At 39.1% G+C, this 22,116-nt stretch overlaps 1 protein-coding gene across 2 annotated transcripts in view; it reads left to right on the forward strand.

Moving 5' to 3' along the window:
• The first annotated feature begins 2,564 nt into the window (after window positions 1-2,564).
• The window catches only part of LOC129776273 (neural-cadherin-like), a 63,080-nt gene continuing 43,528 nt past the window's right edge, over window positions 2,565-22,116 (forward strand). The window contains exon 1 of one of the 2 annotated variants that reach the window (XM_055781821.1): window positions 2,565-3,022. The gene's annotated coding sequence lies outside the window, so the exon portion shown is untranslated. The remainder of the gene's footprint in view (window positions 3,023-22,116) is intronic. The other variant, XM_055781820.1, reaches the window with a different exon arrangement.

Raw genomic sequence — 22,116 nt, forward strand, 5'->3', positions numbered from 1 at the left:
ATATGAAGAAACAAAATTTGTTTTTTTTTAAGTTACTATTCCAGAATACCCCTTAAATACTGGAAATAAGTCACTATTCAATTGTTATCTTTTAAAATGCAAACAGTTGCAAAATTTCATGAACATTTTGGCTCAAAACGTCATGAAACCGTTTGTAGTTGTAACCTTTTTTTTTGTTTCTTCCATATACACTTTATATTGAGCACTAATAATCGCGATACCATATTTTGTGCCTCATTCCATATTACGCTTACAAATCTACCTCTATATGTACCTCATTGATATTGGATATTATCTGTGACCTAGGTTCGATACTCCTAACGCGATATTTGTATTTTAAACTGAAATTCATTGATTCGGCTATACGAATGTCCATCCAATATTTACAATTTTTAGTCATTTTGTTAACAAAAGGCATATTCATATTGATTGTGATAGATTATTTTATTAAAAAAAAAAAATTCTAATGAGTAAATAAGTAAACCCACATGACATGACGGATTTATATGAAATTCGGATGAATATTGTGTTCGTTACCATAAAATGTAAATTCACTGACATCTAGACGAGTTCACTGGATAATTTACTTCATAATACCCCTGTTATAGAAGCTCGCTTCCTTGTTGGCAAAAAACTCGGATAGCCAATTTTCACAGGCCTCTTTTGTGGCTAACTTCTGACTACCTAGCTCGTTCGCCATGGACAAAAACAGGTGGCAGTCACTTGGTGCAAGGTCTGGACTATACGGCGGATGCAAAAGAACCTCCCATCCGAGCTCCCGGAGCTTCTGGCGCGTCACCAAAGAAGTGTATGGCCTGGCGTTGTCCTGATGGAAGACAATGCGGCCTCTGTTTATCAAAGATGGCCTCTTCTTCATGAGTGCTACCTTCAAGCGGTCCAGTTGTTGGCAGTACAGGTCCGAATTGAGCGTTTGGCCTTAGGGAAGCAGCTAATAATAGATTATTCCTTGACAATCCCACCAAACACACAGCAGAACCTTCCTGGCCGTTAATGAGGGCTTGGCCACCGTCTGAGCCGCTTCAGCGGGCTTCGACCACGACCGTTTGCGCTTCACGTTGTCGTAAGTGACCCACTCTTCATCGCCAGTCACCATCCGCTTCAGCAACGGGTCGATTTTGTTGCGGTGCGCCCATACAAATGAAACACAAATTTTCTACATTTACAGAATTAATCAAGCAATTGAAGAAAAAATTGGCATGTGGAGGTTTTAGGGTGCAATTAATGTTTCTCTGGTGGTTAGACACTCCATCCTCCTTTCTAAGGGAGGGCTACAATACAAATGAAACACAAATTTCAGCATAACTCGAAAGCTAATCAAGCAAACGGAACCAAATTTGGTATGCGGAGGTTTTAGGGGACAATAAACATTTCTAAGGTGGTTCAACACTCCTCCCACCTTTCTAAAGAGGGCTGCCATAGAAATGAAACACAAATTTCTGCATAACTCGAGAACTAATTAAGCAAATTGAGCCTTATTTTGCATGTGGAGGTTTCAGGGGGCACGCAAATGGAGCCACACTTGAGATGGGAGTTTTTGGGTACGAGAATTGTTTCTATGATGGTATGACACCCCTTCTTCCTCTGGGAAGAAGAGGCGGTCCTATAAAACTAATGCACATATTTCAACAAAACATATTCCAAACAAACATGACAATTGCAAATTTTCGGAAAACTTTGAAGGAAAATAGGAAAATTCGAAAAATTCAATTCGCATGTGTTCTACAGGTACATATTGACAAGCGTTGTTAGTTCATTTGATGTTTGCGGTAACGAAATAGTTCTTCGTTCGAAAGTGGAAATGGATTTTAATGTGATAAAACGTACTCCTATATCGTCTTCTATCTATATGAATAAAAATCGAGGAATTGTCCGATATAGGGCTGTCTTCATTCTATCATATTTTCCGTATCAAACATTTATTCCATGTATCGGAGAAACATGATATTTGCCAGTGGATGAAAAATCTTGCACGAGAATGATGTCTGAAAATAATCTGATATTATAATGTCGAGTTTTGGTAGAAGTACTGCTATTTTATAGTGAAGAATAATTTTAAAGGGTAGATTAGAAGATCAATCATTGAACAGTTCTGCGATTGGACTCATGAACCATCGCTTAGTAAGAAAATGTGGATTTGATAACGAAAAATAAATTTTGGGCGGGACGAAGTTTGCCGGGTCAGCTAGTATCAAATAATAATGCCCAAAATTGGCACAGCCTGGATTCCTCAGTCATGGCATCAATGCCCACGGCTGCTATCATCAGAGCCAGCGGTCCCCTTACGTATGTATTCGGCAGACGGCATCCATTCGGAGCATGTGTTCGTAGGGGTGGATTTTATCGATTTTACGGCAGAACCAAATTTTCCCGTGGTTGGCGGAAAAACGTTCCCTCCCGTCGGTGGTGGTGATCCCGGAGAGCCGAGCCACGGCGCGAAAGCACACGAGAGCGGATAGACAGCGACGGTGTATGTGTGCATTTGTTTCCATGGATTTGTGTATGGGTGAAGAAGAAGTACAACCCCTAGTAGAGGCGACATGCCATCCAGCCAGCTAGCCAGCAGCAACTTTAGTGAGCAGTGAGAGCAAGGCAAGGAAAAAAGTTCTTGTATTAGCTGGACGTGTGCTGCAAACTGTGGTCGCAGGATTCGTTGTTTGTTGGACATTTTCTAGTTTTTCCAGGTGAAATTCGGATGCGAGCTAGCAAAATTGTGGTGCAATCGGTGGATGCGACCTTCGCGAGTGAAGATCGAGTGCAGCCTCAGTGAATAACGGGATAATTGCTTGTGCAGAACGAAAAATCAAGAGAAAAAACTAGTATGACAGTGAAGTGATCCTATCAGGACAAGAGTGATAAATAGGAAAAAATCCAGTTCGGTAGCAGTTGGGCGCAGCAGCCCGTCATGGCCTAGTTGGTGGTTTCATATCAATTGGATTAATCAACGAGTTAGAAAAAGTAAGCAGTCGATGGATTAATAAACCCTGATTGAAGTCTAGTCCAGGTAAAAAAGGTGTACGATGATAGACTGGGTGGTGAGAAGAAAATGGGCGCAGCATGGCCCCCATTCGATTTAATGCCAGGATCACCTTTTGGGAAGCGCTTCGGTATCAAGCCCGCCGACGAAATTTTAATTCAACCAAAATTGCATCGAAATTAGGTGATTTCAGGGCAATTATTTCCAATTTCCACCAGTTTTTCCGACGGACGAGAGAAAACAAATATGGCCGCCAAGGAGCAAGTTCTCGTGCACCGAAAATTCCGATAAAGTCTGACGAAAAGGGGAGCACGATGGGGAGCCTCCGCATGGTGTGCGGCAGTGATGGTAGTGGTTGTGTGACATACTACGAGCACTTTGGGGAGGAAAAACGCGACGTGGTCTAGCGAAGATTTCGTCCATCGTTAAGTCTCTGACTTTATGGAGGATATCGTTTTCCTCTGTAATTTCGTTCTAGAACGCTTGTACACCTGTTCATTTGCATTTTTTCTTCCTCACAAGTGCATTGATGAACTTTGAATTCTCGATGTGTACCAATGTTGTGGAGCGCTTCATAAATCGCTCTCATTCAGTGGGTGGTGGCAGTAAAGTAGAAGTTGAAAAAAGTGCATTTCTCACACATCAAAACGCTTCCGTCAACCTGCTGGACACATGCAATATTCCATATTCTTTTGCACATGTCGGACCATTTGCTTTCCATTGAACCCAATCCCGAAGGGTAATCCTTTCAGTCGATATAGCTAGACAGAGCGAGACAGAGCGAGAGTATAGCGCAAACCTCGTAAGTCTCTCGTCCAATATATCCTGCGAGCGTACTATTAATTGCTTCGTGCCGAGGTACGCTGCTGATGTTCTAGTGCAATAGAAATTTCTCTACGCTCCAATTAAAGAATAGTGTACCTCGGTTGGTTTGTGGCGTGTGGGGCGGCGAAAAGTCTGAATGGGAGTAACCCCCGCCTTTTCCAGTTCGACCTTGTTACGTGTTTTGGTGTGTTTCGGTGGCGTGGGTGTGCACAGGCCCCCCACCCCTCCCCCCGGTCCGCGTGTAGGCGCCACACAGAGAGCACCATGGGCATGCTTGCATGCTGAATGTGATGCCGTAATATTCCGAAACCCCTTTCAGTGCAAGTGACCAACCCCCTCCCATTCCTGTACAGTATATCGTATATCGCTGGAAAGGAGCTGTCGGAATGTGTACTAGAGTTTGTGATGTACGGAGAATTCCACTCGTCTCTTTGCACGCGGTATGAGCATTATGTGCAGCAATGTAATCGGTGTGTTCGTGGAAGTAATTAAACACTTTTTGTGATAACGAACAATTCTAGCAACAACCATAACCTTTAGTGGTCTTACTCTCAGGCTTTCGTTCGTGGTATAAATTCGGATGAATGTGGGATGCACGCTCCAAACTTCGGGTTCTGACGTTCATGCGTCAGCAGCCATGTTTATACAGTGGAGAAGGACATCATGCCCCAACATTGTTTAAACTTCTCGGAATTCTGATAAACCGACGTAGCACGGATGGCTTCCCGATTATGAAACGTTTATAATTTTCTCCTAATTGCGCCGCTGTATGAAATGGTGGGCGGCCTTTTTCCCTGAAACATTGTTAACCATCTGTTTCTTGGAAGAACAGTGTTTGCGGAACCTGTTTCTCAGTAATGACGTAACGGGCCAAACGACTGGTACCGGAATTCCCAAGTGTACTTTAATCACAATAAATTATTAACGGCTTTAATATTGGTTCAAATTGATTAAATTATTTATTTATTTATTTTATCATATTTCAGTAACATAAGACTTACTGTCTGTTTTGGTTACAAACGAAAAAAAATAAGTATACATGAAGTGCGCCACGAATTATTGGGACAAAAAAATCTAAACTAGTACGAAAATAACAAACTAATACAAACAAACTAGAAAATTTCGCAAATTACTTTTAACCCTCTAAGACCCATATTTTTTATTTGTCTAAAAAATCCTATTTTACTTTTATCACTTTTATCACAAATTTCCGACTTTTAACATAAAACACTCCTAACAGAAAGCTGCCAGCATAAAACCAATGTGTATGTGTGATAGATGGAAATATTCTAAAGACGTTCTAGTGGGGGTGAGCATTGAGAATAATGTCTGAATAATTTGAAAAGAAAATCCGTGAGGCCCTTCTAAAGGCGGGGTTGGGTTGTAGAGGGTTAAGTATGTGTTTTGTTTCTTTGAGAAACAGATCTCCACAACACTTCAAGTAACACAACTACGAGTTTTTTGCACACGGAATAATGAAAGTTTATATTAATCACGTCTGTATATTCTACAACAAAAAATTCGTTTTAGTGGTTTCGGTGACGCTACTTCTGTGAAGCTGGAAACTTTTATGTCATTTCGCATCCGCTGCCAACGCTTGCTATAACGTTCGGCTGACGCATTAGTAGTGAAAATATATTACAATGACGCAAACGACGCGTCTATGCGTGAATATACATCTTCCAAAAAAAAAAAAAAAAAACTGAATGTCACGTGACACACAACGCGGTATTTTGAGTCAAGCTTGATTTTCATAACAATGGATCAAACAATATTTTCTGAGGTAGGAAAACATCAATGACTATAACCAGGGTTGCCAACTATAATTTTAAAAAATCAGAAAGAATGAAAATAAAAATCATCAAAAAATCAGAATAGCTGATATCGGGTTGTACGAAAAGTTTGTGACGATTTCTGGGAAAACAAAAACACATTCTTTATATGCAAATTTACATATATTCAATTTTATTCTACATTCTACATTCCTATTATTTTACTCTACAATCTAGAAAATTATATCCTTCCAGAACATGTTTCGCATTTTTTATGTTTGCTATAGAGTTGAATTTTTCCATTATAGAATTCTGCAGGGTTCTTCTAATTGTTTATATTTTTTCTTCAAAAATCAACAGCACTACTACAGGGAATTGCAGAGAAATCAATATTCTGAATGTCTTTGAATTTTTCGTTCATACTTTGGAATGAATCTTTCAAATGAGGGAAGCATGTCAGCAGTGAATGAGTTGTTGAATTTTTTTTTAATTTCGGTGTTGTTCCGCCATTTTAAGCTGATTCTGACTTGCAAATGTTATATAAAATCTTATTATATTAACTTTGAATTGCAAAAGTTTCTTTTGAGTAATATTACACTCTGAAACGTATTCCTTCATCAGCAATTGTGCGGCTACTCAAGCATACATGTTATACTAGACAATTTTAGTCATCAATCCTAATCTCGTTATTATTTCTTAAACTCGTCAGACATTCTGGTTTCATGAAATTATTTATTGTGAAAAGCCTCTTGAGTACTGAAAATAATTCGGGATTTTCACTCTGGAAAAGCTCATTCAGTCGATTTGCAACGATCATACATCTTGATAATAAAGTTTTGTAGAACTTTGTATCAGGAGAATTGAATTTAATGTAAGCAGTATACATGTACGGACCAGAGAGCTCTCATTTCCAAAAAGGAAAACTTTGTCAGGAATTCCACTATAGTTTTAAAGAATAATTTTTTATTCTAATAAAGTAGTAAGTACAAAAAACAGGGAAAATCAGGATCATTTCTGAAGAATCAGGCTAAATTGAGTGTTTGTCAGATATCAGGGATCGTGCTAGAAAGTCTTGAAAATCCTGAAAAATCAGGAAGTTTGGCATCTCTGACTATAACCATTTGAAAAATATCAAAACAAAGATTTGTAAACTTCTAAACTTGTTAATACTATACTGGAAGTGAAGAAATCCATGTTTCTGTAGATGACCGTAGTATCGATGATCGTGAAAAAACAGTTTTAGATGTATGCTCATTGGAGAGGTAACATTTCACACAAGCAAAATATTTCGTTGGTTTTTTTTGGCTTATTCAGTAATATTTTAGTTATTAATTTAACGATGGGCAAACCAGAATTAATGGCCAGGAAGGTTTTGTCCTGCATTTAGTGGGAATAGAAAGGAATCAATTATTATGAGTTGTTTTCATATGCTAGGCCGTTGGAAGTGCTGTGCTGTTGTGTTTCACAGAATTTTTTTTTATTAAGACCATAACTCGACGTTTATTTGTTTTTTAAAAAAATATACTCGTTTTTTTAATTTGAATATTAGGGTACGTCATTTTTTGAGATATATTTTTTCCCTATTTTTTGGATATCTTGAAAAACAAAATTCCATTAAAAATACTTTCGAACCGTTTCGATCTTTTTACAGTCGTCATTTTTAAAATAAAAAAAATAAAATGTTTTATTAATAAAAATCAACAAAATGAAATAAAATAGAAGAATGAACAAAATAAAAATTAAAAAAAGGGTTGTATCCAGAACACAACCGTATTGTTGACGAAGGACTACGAAGTTATTTCATTCATATAGTTTGTTTATCAGTATGGATATTATTCTAGAATGGCTTGAAATTTTAGATTTAACTTTTAAGTAAAAGGTTTTGGAGCCCCTGAAAGGACCGAAAGTTCGTGTGGTGCTACACAAGCTGTCCATAAGTCTCAATTTAATTCTTCAATAAGTATGTACCGTGCAGGTTTTCTTCTATTTTGTTTTATAGCTATAACAGCCATCGTAGTATTCTTTTTCTTGGTTGACACATACTCTACACACTCGGTCATAGGAGGTTATATATACTTCAACAACAAACAAACTGCAATTCAACAAACGCTTCAATTAACTTCTGTGGCAACGCATAAAACCATGAATGTGTGTATGTGTGTGATTTAAGAAGACAGAAGCACTCTCTACCAAACGGTATGAGAACTAGCGCTTTGTATAATTTCATCAAGATTCGCTTTGGATTTGAAATTATGAACAAAATCTAGTTTTTGGTTTATTCTCGCAGTTGATCGTATAACGCGTGAAAACTAAATGAACATAATTTGTTTTTATACCCTCTTTGTGTCGGTTGTGTCGGCGTACGCATTGCACAGATAATGGTGCGTTGAAGTCCTTCCAAAGCGGTCGATTCCGAAATAGTGCTTCTTTATTTATTTGGAGACTTTCAATCTTTCGATTCATTCGTTTCAGGAAATATTTAGTACCTAACCGATGCATATCCCATCCATTGACGTTAAAAATATTTCATAAAAACATTATCTGTTTAGACGTAGGATTACGTCTTTCGGGAACATATTGAGGTACAAATTGAAAATCTAAAATCGAGTACATCGTGAAAATTGTCCAATTTTAAACGCTTATTGCTCAGTAATTTCATAATGGATTGATGAAATTTATGCGTCGATCGATTTCAGCAGTCCATAACATTTGTTTTATATTGAAGAAAACAATATTTGTCATGAAACTAACTATCGAACAATTGAAAAATCTCAACCTCTATCATAACGGAAATACCCACTTACGATTGGTCGAAATTTACGACACATGCGGCGGGACAGAGACATCAAAACCAAGCTGCCTGGGAGAAATCGGCATTGCAAATACATGCAAATACATTGCTTCTGCTCCCACCGAAATGTGTTCCCTAACAGAGACATCAAAACCAAGCTGCCTGGGGGAAATCGGCATTGCAAATATATGCATGTCGGAGGCATTTTTGTATTGCAAGTAAGGTAAATGATACGATTAATTCTAGCAAATAAAATTTAAATTTGGAACTTTAATGTTGGTTGCTTCGTGAAATTTTATATCAATGACCGATCATGTATTGTGAAAAATTTAGTACAAGTGTAAGTGTAAAATTGTATATGGTAGCAGCTGTGTTAAAAATCACTTGATGTATGAAACTATTTATTTAAATTTTCATAAATAAAAACCAAGATGTGTTCCCGCTCGAGAACGGGTCGTTTGGTCTAAGCTGTATGTTTTGTTGTGTTTATTTTCACCCAAGGAAAGTTTATACGGCGAGAAAAATTGGAAAAGTAAAGGAATATTAGAAAAAATGATTTTCCATTTGCTCTACATATAGTGTTAGGTGTTGTTAGCCCAATTAAATTTCGCATTGGGTTGCATAAATACTCAAAAAGTAAAAATTATATAAGAAAATTACCTTTTCCATTTCAAATAGGTTTTCTCTATATCAAAGTAACATGTTTTTACTGATGAGAAAAATTAATTATTGTGTACGGTGTTGGTAGTTATTGCATTGGTGAGTTTTTTTTTATTTCATCCATACATATCACAGGATGCATCTCGTCTAGGATCACAGAGGGCGGTTTTCATCATATCTCGTTCCATTTCGGTATCTTTCATCTGATACGCACCATCCAACGACTGTTTACCATCCTTCTGTCATCATTACTCGGTAAATACTGGTGGAGTGAACAAACAATACCCAACAACCAAACAAAACGGCCCTTTTCGGGACCACTAAATAATTATCAAAGAGTTTAACGATGTAATTCTTCAAACATATCCAATATCAACAGATAGCCTAACGGAATCCTACGTCAACTGTGCGGTCGTGTCTCGGACACAACCCTCTTGTGACTTTTTTTTTTATTTGGCACCTTCTGCTTAAAGGCATAGTCCTACGCGAACAATTCAATATGCATTGGCGACGGCATACTATCAGTTGTTCGTCTGCTGCTGTACGGATCGGTCGCGTTCACATCAATTGGTTCAGAGTACATGCTTAGTGCGGTGCTTGCACTGAAATTAAAGATGAGGAAATTTCGCAAATTGAGCTACATTCGTTTGCAATTTATTGCACCGGGCAAAAGTGTGAAAATGTCAGTTATGATTTGCAGTCAACAGTCTTTCTCAAGGCTGAGATCCAATTTTAGAATTTCCAAACTGCCTTCTTCAGATGCTTCGATAGTTTCGAAACATCGACCATGTTCAGAGCCTCAAAGAAATATACTTAAGGGGGTACTCTAGTGAAGAGGCACAAATTTCGAACGGTTTTTCGAGCACTGAACAAATAAAATGAAGAATATTTTCGCTATCCATTATTTCATTATTATAAGTGGGAAAAAATATTCAAAATCAGAACGTTTAAGTAGCTTGATTTTCTGACATTTTATTTTTTTTAAATAGTGAAATTTTTTTTTGGTTCATGCGATAGAGAGATGTATAAAGATTCATCCACATCCAATTTGGATTAAATCGGTTTAAATTTAAAGCAGAACTATCGTATACCCCGGCTTGAAAATCATTTGTTTCGAGAGAAAAAAAGCATTTTAAGTTTTATGTGAAGGCCGTACTAGATTGGACACCGCATCACTAAAATGGTTATTTCTGTCTGTCTGATTCATATGGACTTGGAAACTCGGATGACCCAAAAACTATTCAAGCAAATGGAGTCAAATTTGACATATGGAGGTTTTCGGGTACCAAAAATGTTTCTATCACCTATGTACGTTCTCTGAAAGGGGTGATAATTGAATTTTTTTGGAATATTCTGAAGGTTAATTCAAAAATTCGTTAAATTGAATTCCCATACGTTCTACAATTACATCGTGATAAGCGTTAGTATCCCATTTGATATTTGCGCTAACGAAATTGATTTTTGTACGAAAGGATTTTCAAGTGAAAAAACGCACTCAACATGGTTCGCCAAATGTGTTGGTTAGCGCAAAACTCGAGGAAGGAATCGTCCGATTTGAGCTGTACTCATTTTATTATGTCATCCGTATCAAGCAGGTATTCCATGTAACGGAGAAACGTGTTATTTGGAAGTGATTGAAGAATCTTAAACGAGAATTGTATCTGAAAATAATTTCATGTTCTGATGACGAGTTTCGTCTAAAGTATTGAGAAATTTATAGTAAAAAGGATATTGTAAATAGTCAATTAGAAAATCAATCAATGAATAGTTCTGCGAGAAAGTGAGAAAACGGGAATGTTTGAAAATGTATTAAAAAATCAATTTTGGGCGGGACGCAGTTTGACAGGTCAGCTAGTACCATATATTTTCGTATATATTCGTTCCGATGGCAAAAAAAAATTGAAAATGAATGGACATATATGTTGCTAAGCACAAAACTCGAGCTGTCTTTATGTTGTTGTGTTCGTCTCCGCCTTTAGAAAAATGATATGAAAAATAAGAAAGAAAGAAAGAAACGGATAATTTAATCTAGATATGTTCTACAATTACATCGTGAAAGGCGTTGTCCAATTGAATTTCGTGTTGACGGAACTTCGGACTTTGTGTTTCGTAGATGTTAAGCGAAAACGGTAACTGTTTCTTAGCGTATAACGCACTTTTGTAGGGCCATTGCTTCACATCAACGTAGATGTCGGCACAGTATATTCATCATCGCGAATTTATTGATTGTTTTTTTTCTGTTATAAAGGTTTCAAATCACAAATTTCATTCGCCTCTAGCCTTGAAAACCAAACAAATAGATCAGTCAATGACTGGGATTGAACCCATGAAAGTTCAGTATGTATGAAAACGTGAATGTTCGAAAGTATTCATATAAAAAATCTATTTTGGGCGGGAAGAACTAGGGCCTGATCAACTAGTTATAATCATCAACTTGGGAATCCTTCCAAACATTGAATGAATTTATTTTGCAATGTAACACGGTCAAAGAGGTAGCTTTACGGACAGTTGTGAGAATTTCCATGTACTTTGGAATCACTCGTGTTACAGTACTTTCAGGGTAATCCATTATTTTTATTAAGTCCCGAGTTATCTCTGGTTACGTCTTCCTTCGGAGGGGAAGTAAAAGAAGTTGGCCCGGCTCATGAGTTGTTGAGTCTGATAGGTAGGAACAGGTGGAGTCGCCTCCCTGATGTCGGTGATTGGCACTGAAGTGGCGGAAATAGGCCGACGAAAAATAAGCGAAGATAAAAAAAAAAATAAAAAAAGTCCCGAGTTGACACTGATGGATTTTGTAGGTGACACTGTGCACACTTAAGATTCGTTTTTTTTCTTCTGCACGATGAATACCTCGGAACCACGTTAATTTGAAACTGGGAAAAAAAATCTGTTCTTCTGTAAGTTTGTGTGCATCAGTGGTCAGAAAATGCTATGACCAAAACAAAAGAGTAAGAGCCTACCACTCACTAATAAATTTCGGGAAAGCCTATATAGTTACAACTGAGGTAACGTTCGCGGATAATTATCCACTCGATTATAATCGAGGTTCTACTGTATAGGAAATACTTCCAGCATCCCGTAAAGGTCGAAGTTCCTAGCAAAACCCACCATCGTCATCACGACAATCCAACCAGCGAACGAACAAGATGAAAGGTCGAATAGCCGTAACTACACTTGCCGCCAGCCGGGGGAATGTGAACATGAACCTTTGGCTCTCCCTGGCAATCATCCTGGTCCAACGCGCTCTGCTTCACCGTGGCCTGTTCGCTAAGAGTAAAGCCACTCTTCGGTGACACCGTTTGCCCTACGACGATGTAATGTGCTTTGAATGATTCTAGCTCTATCAAGACCCTTTTTCACTGCTGGAAATACCGCACGTAGATGGAAATGGAGTGCACAAGAAGTACAACATTTTCCGGATTACTCTGCCTGAGAGGTACCCACCAAACAGGCTCCCAATGGATAACACTTTACTCCGCTGACTTAGGTGCTTCGGTAAGATACAAAGTGTCAGGTTGATTTACCTCCACGCCCTTCTCCTGCCTAACGCAAAAAACGGTCGGCGTTATTTGTTTTAATTTTAATAAAATTATGTTGCGCTCAGTTTCGTTTCATGACCCAGTGCTAGGCAAGAAATTGAACGGGATGGTCCTGATGCAAAGTATTACAGCAATTTCGAAAATTGGCTCTCCTGATGCCTCCCCTTCCCGACACCATGATCACATTCCGGAATTAACCACAAAACAGCTCGATAGCACGGAAATCGTGTTTCCAACCGCTTTCGTCTCGACCTCCCATTCTTATCGCCAGTCGCCGTGGAAAGTCATGTCTCATTTCTGGAAAAAAAAGAGAGGTTGATGCTGTAGTTTGTATTAAGGTTGCACTTAAATTCCACTTAAAATTGTTTATTTCTCGAGAACGGCAGCGGGGGGACCCGGCATGTGCAGTACTGTTAGGCCTCGCCCGAAAGACAAAGGAATGCCAGCGGAGATCGGATCGTGACCCGTTGAACTGACACCCATCTGGGAGCATTACAGAGCAGAAAAAAAATGCTCATTTGTAAATGGATATGGAGGGATGCCGCTCGTTCTGCTCTTTAGGAGCGCCAATCGGTTTAAATGGTTTCGTGGAATGGTCCGACATTTAATTTAAGATGAATTCATCGACCTTCGACGCGAGAAGGAATTTTGTTCGGTTGTGAAGTGTTACCACACGAAAAATTGTTATTCCTATTATAAGCTATGAAATAAGCATCATAAAAGCACCTGTAATTTTCAGTGGCCATCGGGTGCTATACATGTCACCCATTCAAAAGGGCAACCTTTACAATTTTCGTTACCTTACATTCCCGTGAGATTAGAAAGCTAAAGTTCGCTACCGGTTTTAATCGAATTGCCATCCATCCGTCGTCATTATCCTGTACACAGCCCATATTATATTCATGGATAGTTCCGTGAATGTGAAAGTTTATCGCAGCCTGTGTTGTGACCGAGCCACCGGGCTTGCTTCTTGACAAATTTCCGACTTTTCCCGTCTGAATCTGAACCGTCATAATGGCCGTACTTCAACATTTAAATCACCATCGCATTCCCCTAAATCACGGCATATTTCCCCGGTGCTCACCCCCACATTTCCGTGTGTGTTACTGCAACGGTGGCCCGTTTATGCCCCGTTCCGTGTTCTACAACCACATTCAACAATATCAAATATTCACGACGCGTTCGCCGTTTCGCATCGGCTACGCGACCTCACCAGAGGTAGCTGGACGATAGGGATGGGAGGGTGCGAGTGGCGAAACTCAACAAAAGGTTACGTCCCGGGTTACGTCCCGCATCCTTTCGTTTCACAATCACCGTGCGGTTTGACGGGGGTATCACAAACAAATGGTTTAATATCTAGAACTACTCTCACTGGAGGAATCTCTATCCCCTTAGCTTATCGTAGCTTAAATGAAAGAATTAGTTTTTTTATATATATTATGAAACCGTTAATAGATTCGACAGACTAGATAGAGTGAACATATTTACTTCTTGAATCAAACGACAAGATTCAAATTCCGTATTTGTGTTCAAGATTCACGATTTAGGATTTCTGGCTCCAGACTCATATCACTAATCTACATTTCAGGTTTTAGTACCATGAATTCTGTATTTAAATCCCAGCCTAATTTCAGAACGCAGTTCGGGAATAGGTTTAAGATACTAACATAAATTCCAAACTGCGCACCCTATGTTCCAGATATAGACTTTAGATCCGGATTTGGGACTGTATTCTAAACTCAATATTTAGATTATAGATTCCGTACGCTAGAGTTGTGAAATTCCAGATTTAGATTTATTCGCATGATCAAGATCAAGATACTGGATTGAAACGATCAAGATAGAATGTATGTTCAAGACTCTGGATTTGATTTTGTATTCAAATTGCATATTGAGGATTCAAAACCCGTTTTCCTTTACTAATTTGTGGTTTTGAACTGATTCCAGACGGGCGATTCGAGAGAAAAATTACAATGTCCATTAGGATTTATAATTCGCAGGCATGATCTAAATTCCAGATGAAAAGTGGCAGTGAAATAAATAGCGCAAAAGTTTTGGCTATTGTGTCAATAATAATTTGACTTTGCACTTGCACAACAATATTGGCATATCACATTCTTGATTCCAAACAACATGGGAATAGTTCGTGCATGTATATAAGAAATGGCGCGTTTTGATTGAAAATTTACGGCGCTTCTGTTTACTCGATGCTATGTTTATGAAAATATTTCACAAACTACAGGAGAAAATATATTTAAAAAAAATTATGAAGAATAAACTGTAACAATAACAAACCAATTTGTCATTTTATCGACATATCAGAAAAGACATCAGTTGAACTGCTCAATTCGCGAAGGTACAGAATCCATATCTATGATGGTGTAAATCAAATAAGTATCTATCAGAACAGAATGAATGAATGAAAATTAATACTTTATGAATTGACATTCTGAGGAAGCCTCTATTCTTTTTATCCCATTTGTTTATTTATTTAGCCTCATTAGCATTTTAGTTGTAACAGAGCCAGATTTTTTAATGGTGTTCATGTACATGTTTATGGCTTTATGAATTGTAAATTATAGAGCAGTAGTAGCCATTTAGGCGTAAGAGTTTTTTTTTTCTGTTCCATAACATTATAGGAAATTACACAGTAGTAACCATTTAGGCGTAATGATATTCTATCTGTTCTTCCATTGTTCAGCAGACCGGACAGCGGAGACAGTTTATATTGGGTTATTAATAGCACAACTGAGCAGAGCAGAGCAGTTGTATGGATGAATCGATCTTCATTCGACAGTGGATCGATCTCCATCGCTGATGATTGTTGCATGGACGTAGTTATTGTATAACAACACAAAGATGGTAAATTGAGGGCCCTGAGTTTTGAACTCAGCGAACGCACCACCAATGTGGCTACGAAGACCCCCATGTAAAATTGGTTAACCCCATCAAGTTTTTCCTTCGTGTTCTCTTGAAAAATTTAAATCTCCGATGAAATGAACTAGAAAAAATGATACAAATAATACACAAAATTTAGCACATGTTTTATAAATGTTTAACCATTTTGCATATGGGTAACCAATTTTTTCGAATTCCACTTTTTTCCTTCAATACTTTCCAATTCATTCTATCATTCTAACTCGAGCGGAGGCAAACACAAGGAAATAAAGACAGCTCAAATATGACCATACGCTTTGATGATGATGATGAATTGTATATACGTGCCGAACCTCTGTTTTATATACAAGATTTGGTACTTCTTGTTAAACGAGACTTTGGGTTATTGTTGCCACAGCAGCCGAGAAAACAATAACCTTGACGAAAGATCCTTTTCGATCAGAGGAGGCCGACACAAATTTCGCAAAAGCACGTCAACTCCGAGAGCAATCTTTCAAACGATATGCTGGGTATGCTTGCTAAACACTTTTGTTAATTGTTAGAACCATAACCGGCATTCGATAGATGCTAATAAGATAGAGAGGAGTAATTCGGATCATATCTACTATATCCACTGAATTGTAAGTTATTAGCAGTACTTAACCTTAAACCACATTAGTATTATACAATGCTAAATTATAGTTTTGAAAATCATCAAAAATATAGTTGTCAGAAATCAGTGTCCTGCTCACGATTACTTCCTCGATTCGCAACATTATTCAAAAAATTCAACATGGATAAGCGTTCGCAGTCCTCCAAAGGAATGAACTACAAAATCTCCCATTCCTGCGTGGGCTGTGATCGTCAGGTTTCGGCCAATGATTTTGTATGCTGCTCTAAGTGTAACAGGATATGACACATCTCATGTGCAGGTGTTAGCAGTTTAGTAGAGAACCGTGATTGGGCGTGCGCGAAATGCCTCCGCAATCCCGGTCTCAGTGTTAACCACCTCATCCACCCGCAAGGCTAGAGTCAAGCTCCAATTACAGCGACTTACGGAGCAGCACGAGCTAGGTAGAAAGGCTCTGGAATTGGAAAAGCAATATTTGGCAGCTAAATACCAGTTACTGGAGCAATCTTTGCTTGAAGAGGAAGATGAACTTCGCAGTATCCGAACGCGAACTAGCAGCAACGAGTCGGTGGAACGAGTGCAGAAAGGAGCATATTGGGTCGAGAGGTCCCAAATCGATACACATTTGGAAGAGGTAGCTCCGCAAGGGACGACAACAGAAATCAAAGCTGTTTCCGATGTTGTCAGTGATCAAGGTGATGGAGGTGCAGTATGGGGAAAAAGAGTGCAGGGAGTATACTCGCCACCCAAAACTCATCCGAGGAAGTATACGAAAAAGGATTGTTTCTGTGAATCGGTGAACGTGGTGGAACTTCTAAATCAGCAAATATCTGAATTACAAAATCTAGTAGAATTATGCAGATTACATATCGCTACGCAGTTAGGGCCACCATCACCAGGTGTTAAGTCTGAAGTAATCCATACCATTCCAAGGGTGCTAATTCTAAAACCGAAACAATAGAGAATGAGACAGGAAACCCACCGTTTCTAAAGAACATTCCTTTGAACTTAGAGAGGAACTTTTCCATCAATCCGTTATTGCAACAATAATGCAGAACTGGCGCGAAATACAGCGCACCGAGGCCGCAGAAGAATACCACACTTAATCGACGAAACAATCGCGCATTTAAGCAGATGGAAAACCCCGCAGCTCGGCAGCAGCAGAACCTCGCACCGGAAATTGTATCTCTTCAGCCACCAAACGGTCTGACTACAGTATGTAAACGTGATCATCTTCGAAACTGGGGGGAGCCCCCTCTAGAATCGGAATTCCCGCAGAATATTTCCACCCTCAGTGGAAGTTCCAATCGAAGCCTCGCAAGGTACGCATGGAAAGACATCTCGTCAACCACTCGAAGTCCATTACCATGAATCTGATGGCGAAAAAATTCGAAGAATTCCGAGTCCAGTACAACCGCCAGCTTCAGGAGGTATATTGATTCGAGAACCAACACCACAACAATTGGCAGCTAGACAAGCTCTCTCACGTGGATTGCCTACATTTTCCGGGAATCCAGCGGATTGGCCAGCATTCATCAGTAACTTCAAGTACATTACCGAAGCTTGTGGTTACAGTGACGGCGAAAACATGATTCGCCTTCAGTGCTGCCTAAAGGGTGCAGCATGGGAGCGGAGCGGAGCAGATTGATTTTACCAGCGTCAGTTCCACAAGTAATCGAAGCGCTGAGAATGCGTTATGGCCGTGCGGAATTGCTAATCAAATCTCTTATCGATAAAACCAAGTCAGCACCATCGCCACGATCTGATCGGCTGGAAACGCTAATCGAATTTGGAATGATGGTCCAAGCTCTCTGCGATCACATCATAGCTGCAGAACTTCCGGAACATTTGGTGGATCCAACATTGTTAAAAGACTTAGTCACTAAGCTTCCGACTTATTACAAAATGCAGTGGGCGGGTTACCGCAGACATCAGGATGTTGTGAACTTGAGAACGTTTGGCGATTTCATGGAGGAGATTGTACACGATGCTTGTAGTGTCTCATCAGTGCAAATTCACGAGCCAGCCACTAAGTTAGACCGTTCGAAGATGCATGATGCACCTAGGCACCTTGTGCATTCCGAGATTGCAGGAAATGATCCCGTAAACGAGTGCAGTCCTGCTACTTCAGAAGACGAAATGACGAAACCAACCAAATGTGCTATATGCCAAAGGGAAGGTCACTGTGTGAGAGATTGCAAGGTTTTTCTAGCACTTTCAGTTACCGAACGTTGGAAAAAGCTTCAAGATCTAAAATTGTGCCGAACATGTCTTTTCCGACATGGCCGCCGAGCATGCCGTAATATTCAATGGTGCGAAATTAATGGGTGTCAAGCACGCCATCATCGTCTTCTCCATTCATTTACGATCTAGAGAGACAACAATGCTTGGAAAACCTAACAACGTGCAACACCATATCCCCAAATCCATTACACTTTTCCTATTTTTCCGCATTTTACCTGTAACCCTACATTGTGGAAGCCTGTTTAAGTTTTGCGTTTTTATTAGAGGAAGGCTCGAAAAGTTTGACGGCTGAATCGGGAATCACAGGATGTGTTTAACCCCTGTGTTTGAAGTAGATTAGTAATGTCACCCGTAAAGAACCGAACTCCGAATGTGTTGAATTCGAAATCTTCGCCGCAGAGAAGAGTAAACTGTTCAGGATGAGAAATGTTAGTATCATTGAATCGTTGATTTTGCCAATGCAGAAAGCATCGATAGAAAACTGATCAAGTGTCACAAGCATATAAAGGGCCTGATGATTAGAAGTTATCGTAACGCTATTCCGTAGCTTTTAATAGGAGTAGACAACTTGCGACTGATCGTTCCACTCAAGGTTTAGGAAGGAGCAGAAGGAAGTACGACTGCGACGAAAACACGGCTAGGCTGGTGTATATAGGACGGTCAAGGAAACACAGAATATTAATCACGAAATTACCACGTTTGCGAATAAGGGGGAGAGTCGGAATTCACCAAGGAAATCAAGAAATATTTTTCGTACGAAGAAACTGGCGTCAAATCAGTTACCAGCGAGCGTAGCATCAGAAGCGTATAAACGGGCTTTGTGAATCATGAAACAGACAACTGCACGCGTGAAGGATCGGTACGAATCGGGACTATTGTGGAAGTTTGACAAATTCAAGTTTCCTGAAAGTTACCCGATGGAATATAAACGGCTGCAATGTTTGGAGAGACGTCTGGTGAAGGACCTAACATTGAGAGAGAACATCTAACGAAAAATTAAAGAGTATCAGGCTCAGAATCAGGAATACAGGCTCGTTCAACCGATGGGTTTGCCAATACTTACTCACTATAACGAAGACAACCAAGTGTTTTAGTTCAGTAAAAAACCTGGAAAATGGAGATCTTGTTCTAATTGTTGAAGACTCAAGACGTAACGGATGGACGCGTATTAAAATTGTTGACAGCCAAGGATCGAAAGGATCGATCGACCAAGCGATTGTTCAAACCACCAACGGTGTATTAGATGCTCCTGTCTCCAAGCTAGCGCTCCTAGATGTGGCAGTTGTAGATGGAACCGAATACAAATCCGTGTTCCACCGGGGGGAGAATGTTGCCACAGCAGCCGAGAAAACAATAACCTTGACGAAAAATCCTTTTCGATCAGAGGAGGCCGACACAAATTTCGTAAAAGCACGTCAACTCCGAGAGCAATCTTTCAAACGGTATGCTGGGATAAGACTTTGCGAAACACTTTTGTTAATTGTTAGAACCATAACCGGCATTCGATAGATGCTAATAAGATAGAGAGGAGTAATTCGGAGCATATCTACTATATCCACTGAATTGTAAGTTATTAGCAGTACTTAACCTTAAACCACATTAGTATTATACAATGTTAAATTATAGTTTAGAAGCTCATCAAAAATAAAGCTGTCAGAAATCAGTGTCCTGCTCACGATTACTTCCTCGATTCGCAACAGGTTATAAAGTTCACAAAATATGACTACATATGGCTACAAACATTTACCTACATAGACATTGGCATGTTCAGTTTATTAGTATATGACTAGAACTTTCTTTTTTTGAGTTTTTCCACGTCGGTTTTAATGAATTTCGCAACGTGAGGCAGATGGTTGTCAACCTGAATAATCACTTTTGCATGCCTTTACTCGTATTGTGGTCGTTTTGACGTAGGACTACGTCTTTCATTTCTATACTGGGGTGTAAGTTCAAAGTTTCGAAAACGAAAGCGTTACGCCGGAGAACGAGATTTTGAGCGTTAATAGCTCATAAAGAACTGAGCAAAATGGTAGGATAAACACTTCATTCGAAAGATAAAATGTCTACGCGTTATATGCTTGTTACTTCTTGATCCAAAAACTTGTTTCAATAGCCCTAAACTTGCTTTCAAAACAGGCTATTGAAATCACACCAATCGGTATATAAGCGAGTGCCGCTCGGAAATCCACTCAGTTATGATTGCGAAACGATTGAGGTACGATCACTGGAATGAATGGATGTTTCCCTAACACAAACTTCAAAACCATGGAGCCAGGAGAAATTGGCATAGCAAATTAGATGCAAGCAGCGGGTACTTTTGTACTTGCTTGCGTTTCTGCAAATCGGAATGTTGAAATCTATTGAAATCACACCAATCGGTATATAAGCGAGTGCCGCTCGGAAATCCACTCAGTTATGATTGCGAAACGATTGAGGTACGATCACTGGAATGAATGGATGTTTCCCTAACACAAACTTCAAAACCATGGAGCCAGGAGAAATTGGCATAGCAAATTAGATGCAAGCAGCGGGTACTTTTGTACTCGCTTGCGTTTCTGCAAATCGGAATGTTTCCCTAACATAGACTCCAAAACCATGGAGCCTGTGGAAATCGGCATAGCGATTTAGATGCAAGCAGCGGAAACTAGAGATGGGAGATGGGCTCTTTCGTTCAGCGGTATTAAGAACAACATAGAATGTTAGCTGCAACCCAACATCAATAGACATTCATTGATATCGTTGGATTGGATAGTGTACGTATGGAATTCATATTTTTGAAATTTAGTCCTTCTTCAAAAGTCGCAAACTGTATGTGAAAATATGTTTATCGTCCGACAAAACTATATGTAATAATTTAATGCGAACAAAATATATGCAATTTTTCAGATTTTCTGTTTGGACAATACACAGGTTTCATGTAAGATCATATTTCATTCAGAGAAAAAAATACAAACCATCATGATAACACGTACGCGCAATAGGCCAAACAATGGATTGAAAGCAACGAAAAAAATGTTTTCTTAACTTGCCCTCACTATGAGATTTTATGTTACCTAATTCATGAATCGCCCCGGTTTCCCAGATTTTTTTCTGATAATCAGGAAGTATATTAATATTACGCGGAAATGAAAGAATACATGAAATTGAAAATATATAGCTTTGCCTTTAAAACTACGAAAATCTAATTTAATTTCTAACCCAAAATTGCCATTAAACCATTAACAAAATAAACCTTGCGTTACATGCATTTTGCTCATAAATGATAATATTGTTTTATTTTTCTTACAAGCGTTCTCGTTATATTAATTTATTCCGTCCAGCACAAATCAGTTCAGCTGCACTCGTCCGTTCGCAAACAGTTCGCCCGCATCAAACACTTCGTACTCAAACAGTTCGTTCCCAGACAGTTCACTCTTAATCAGTTCGTTCACAAACAGTTCACTCTCAATCAGTTCGCTCTCAAACAGTTCACTCGCAAACAGTTCGTTCTTAACCAGTTCGTTCACAAACAGTTCACTCTCAAACAGTTCACTCGCAAACCGTTCTTTCGGAATCAGTTCGTGGATAGAACTACCGTTCTTTGAAAAAGAACAACCGTTCGTTCACTCTTTTCGGCGAACTAGTTCTTTTGTACGTTCGTGAACGGTTTGCCCATCTCTAGCGGAAACCATTGTAACAATTGCAAATTGGAATGTTCTCCTAACACAGATTTCAAAAATATGGAGCCTGAGGAAATTGGCATTGCAAAATAGATGCAAACTACGGGTACTTTTGTACTCGCT

This window comes from Toxorhynchites rutilus, chromosome 3 (genome assembly GCF_029784135.1).
Source record: "Toxorhynchites rutilus septentrionalis strain SRP chromosome 3, ASM2978413v1, whole genome shotgun sequence".
NCBI lineage: Eukaryota > Metazoa > Arthropoda > Insecta > Diptera > Culicidae > Toxorhynchites > Toxorhynchites rutilus.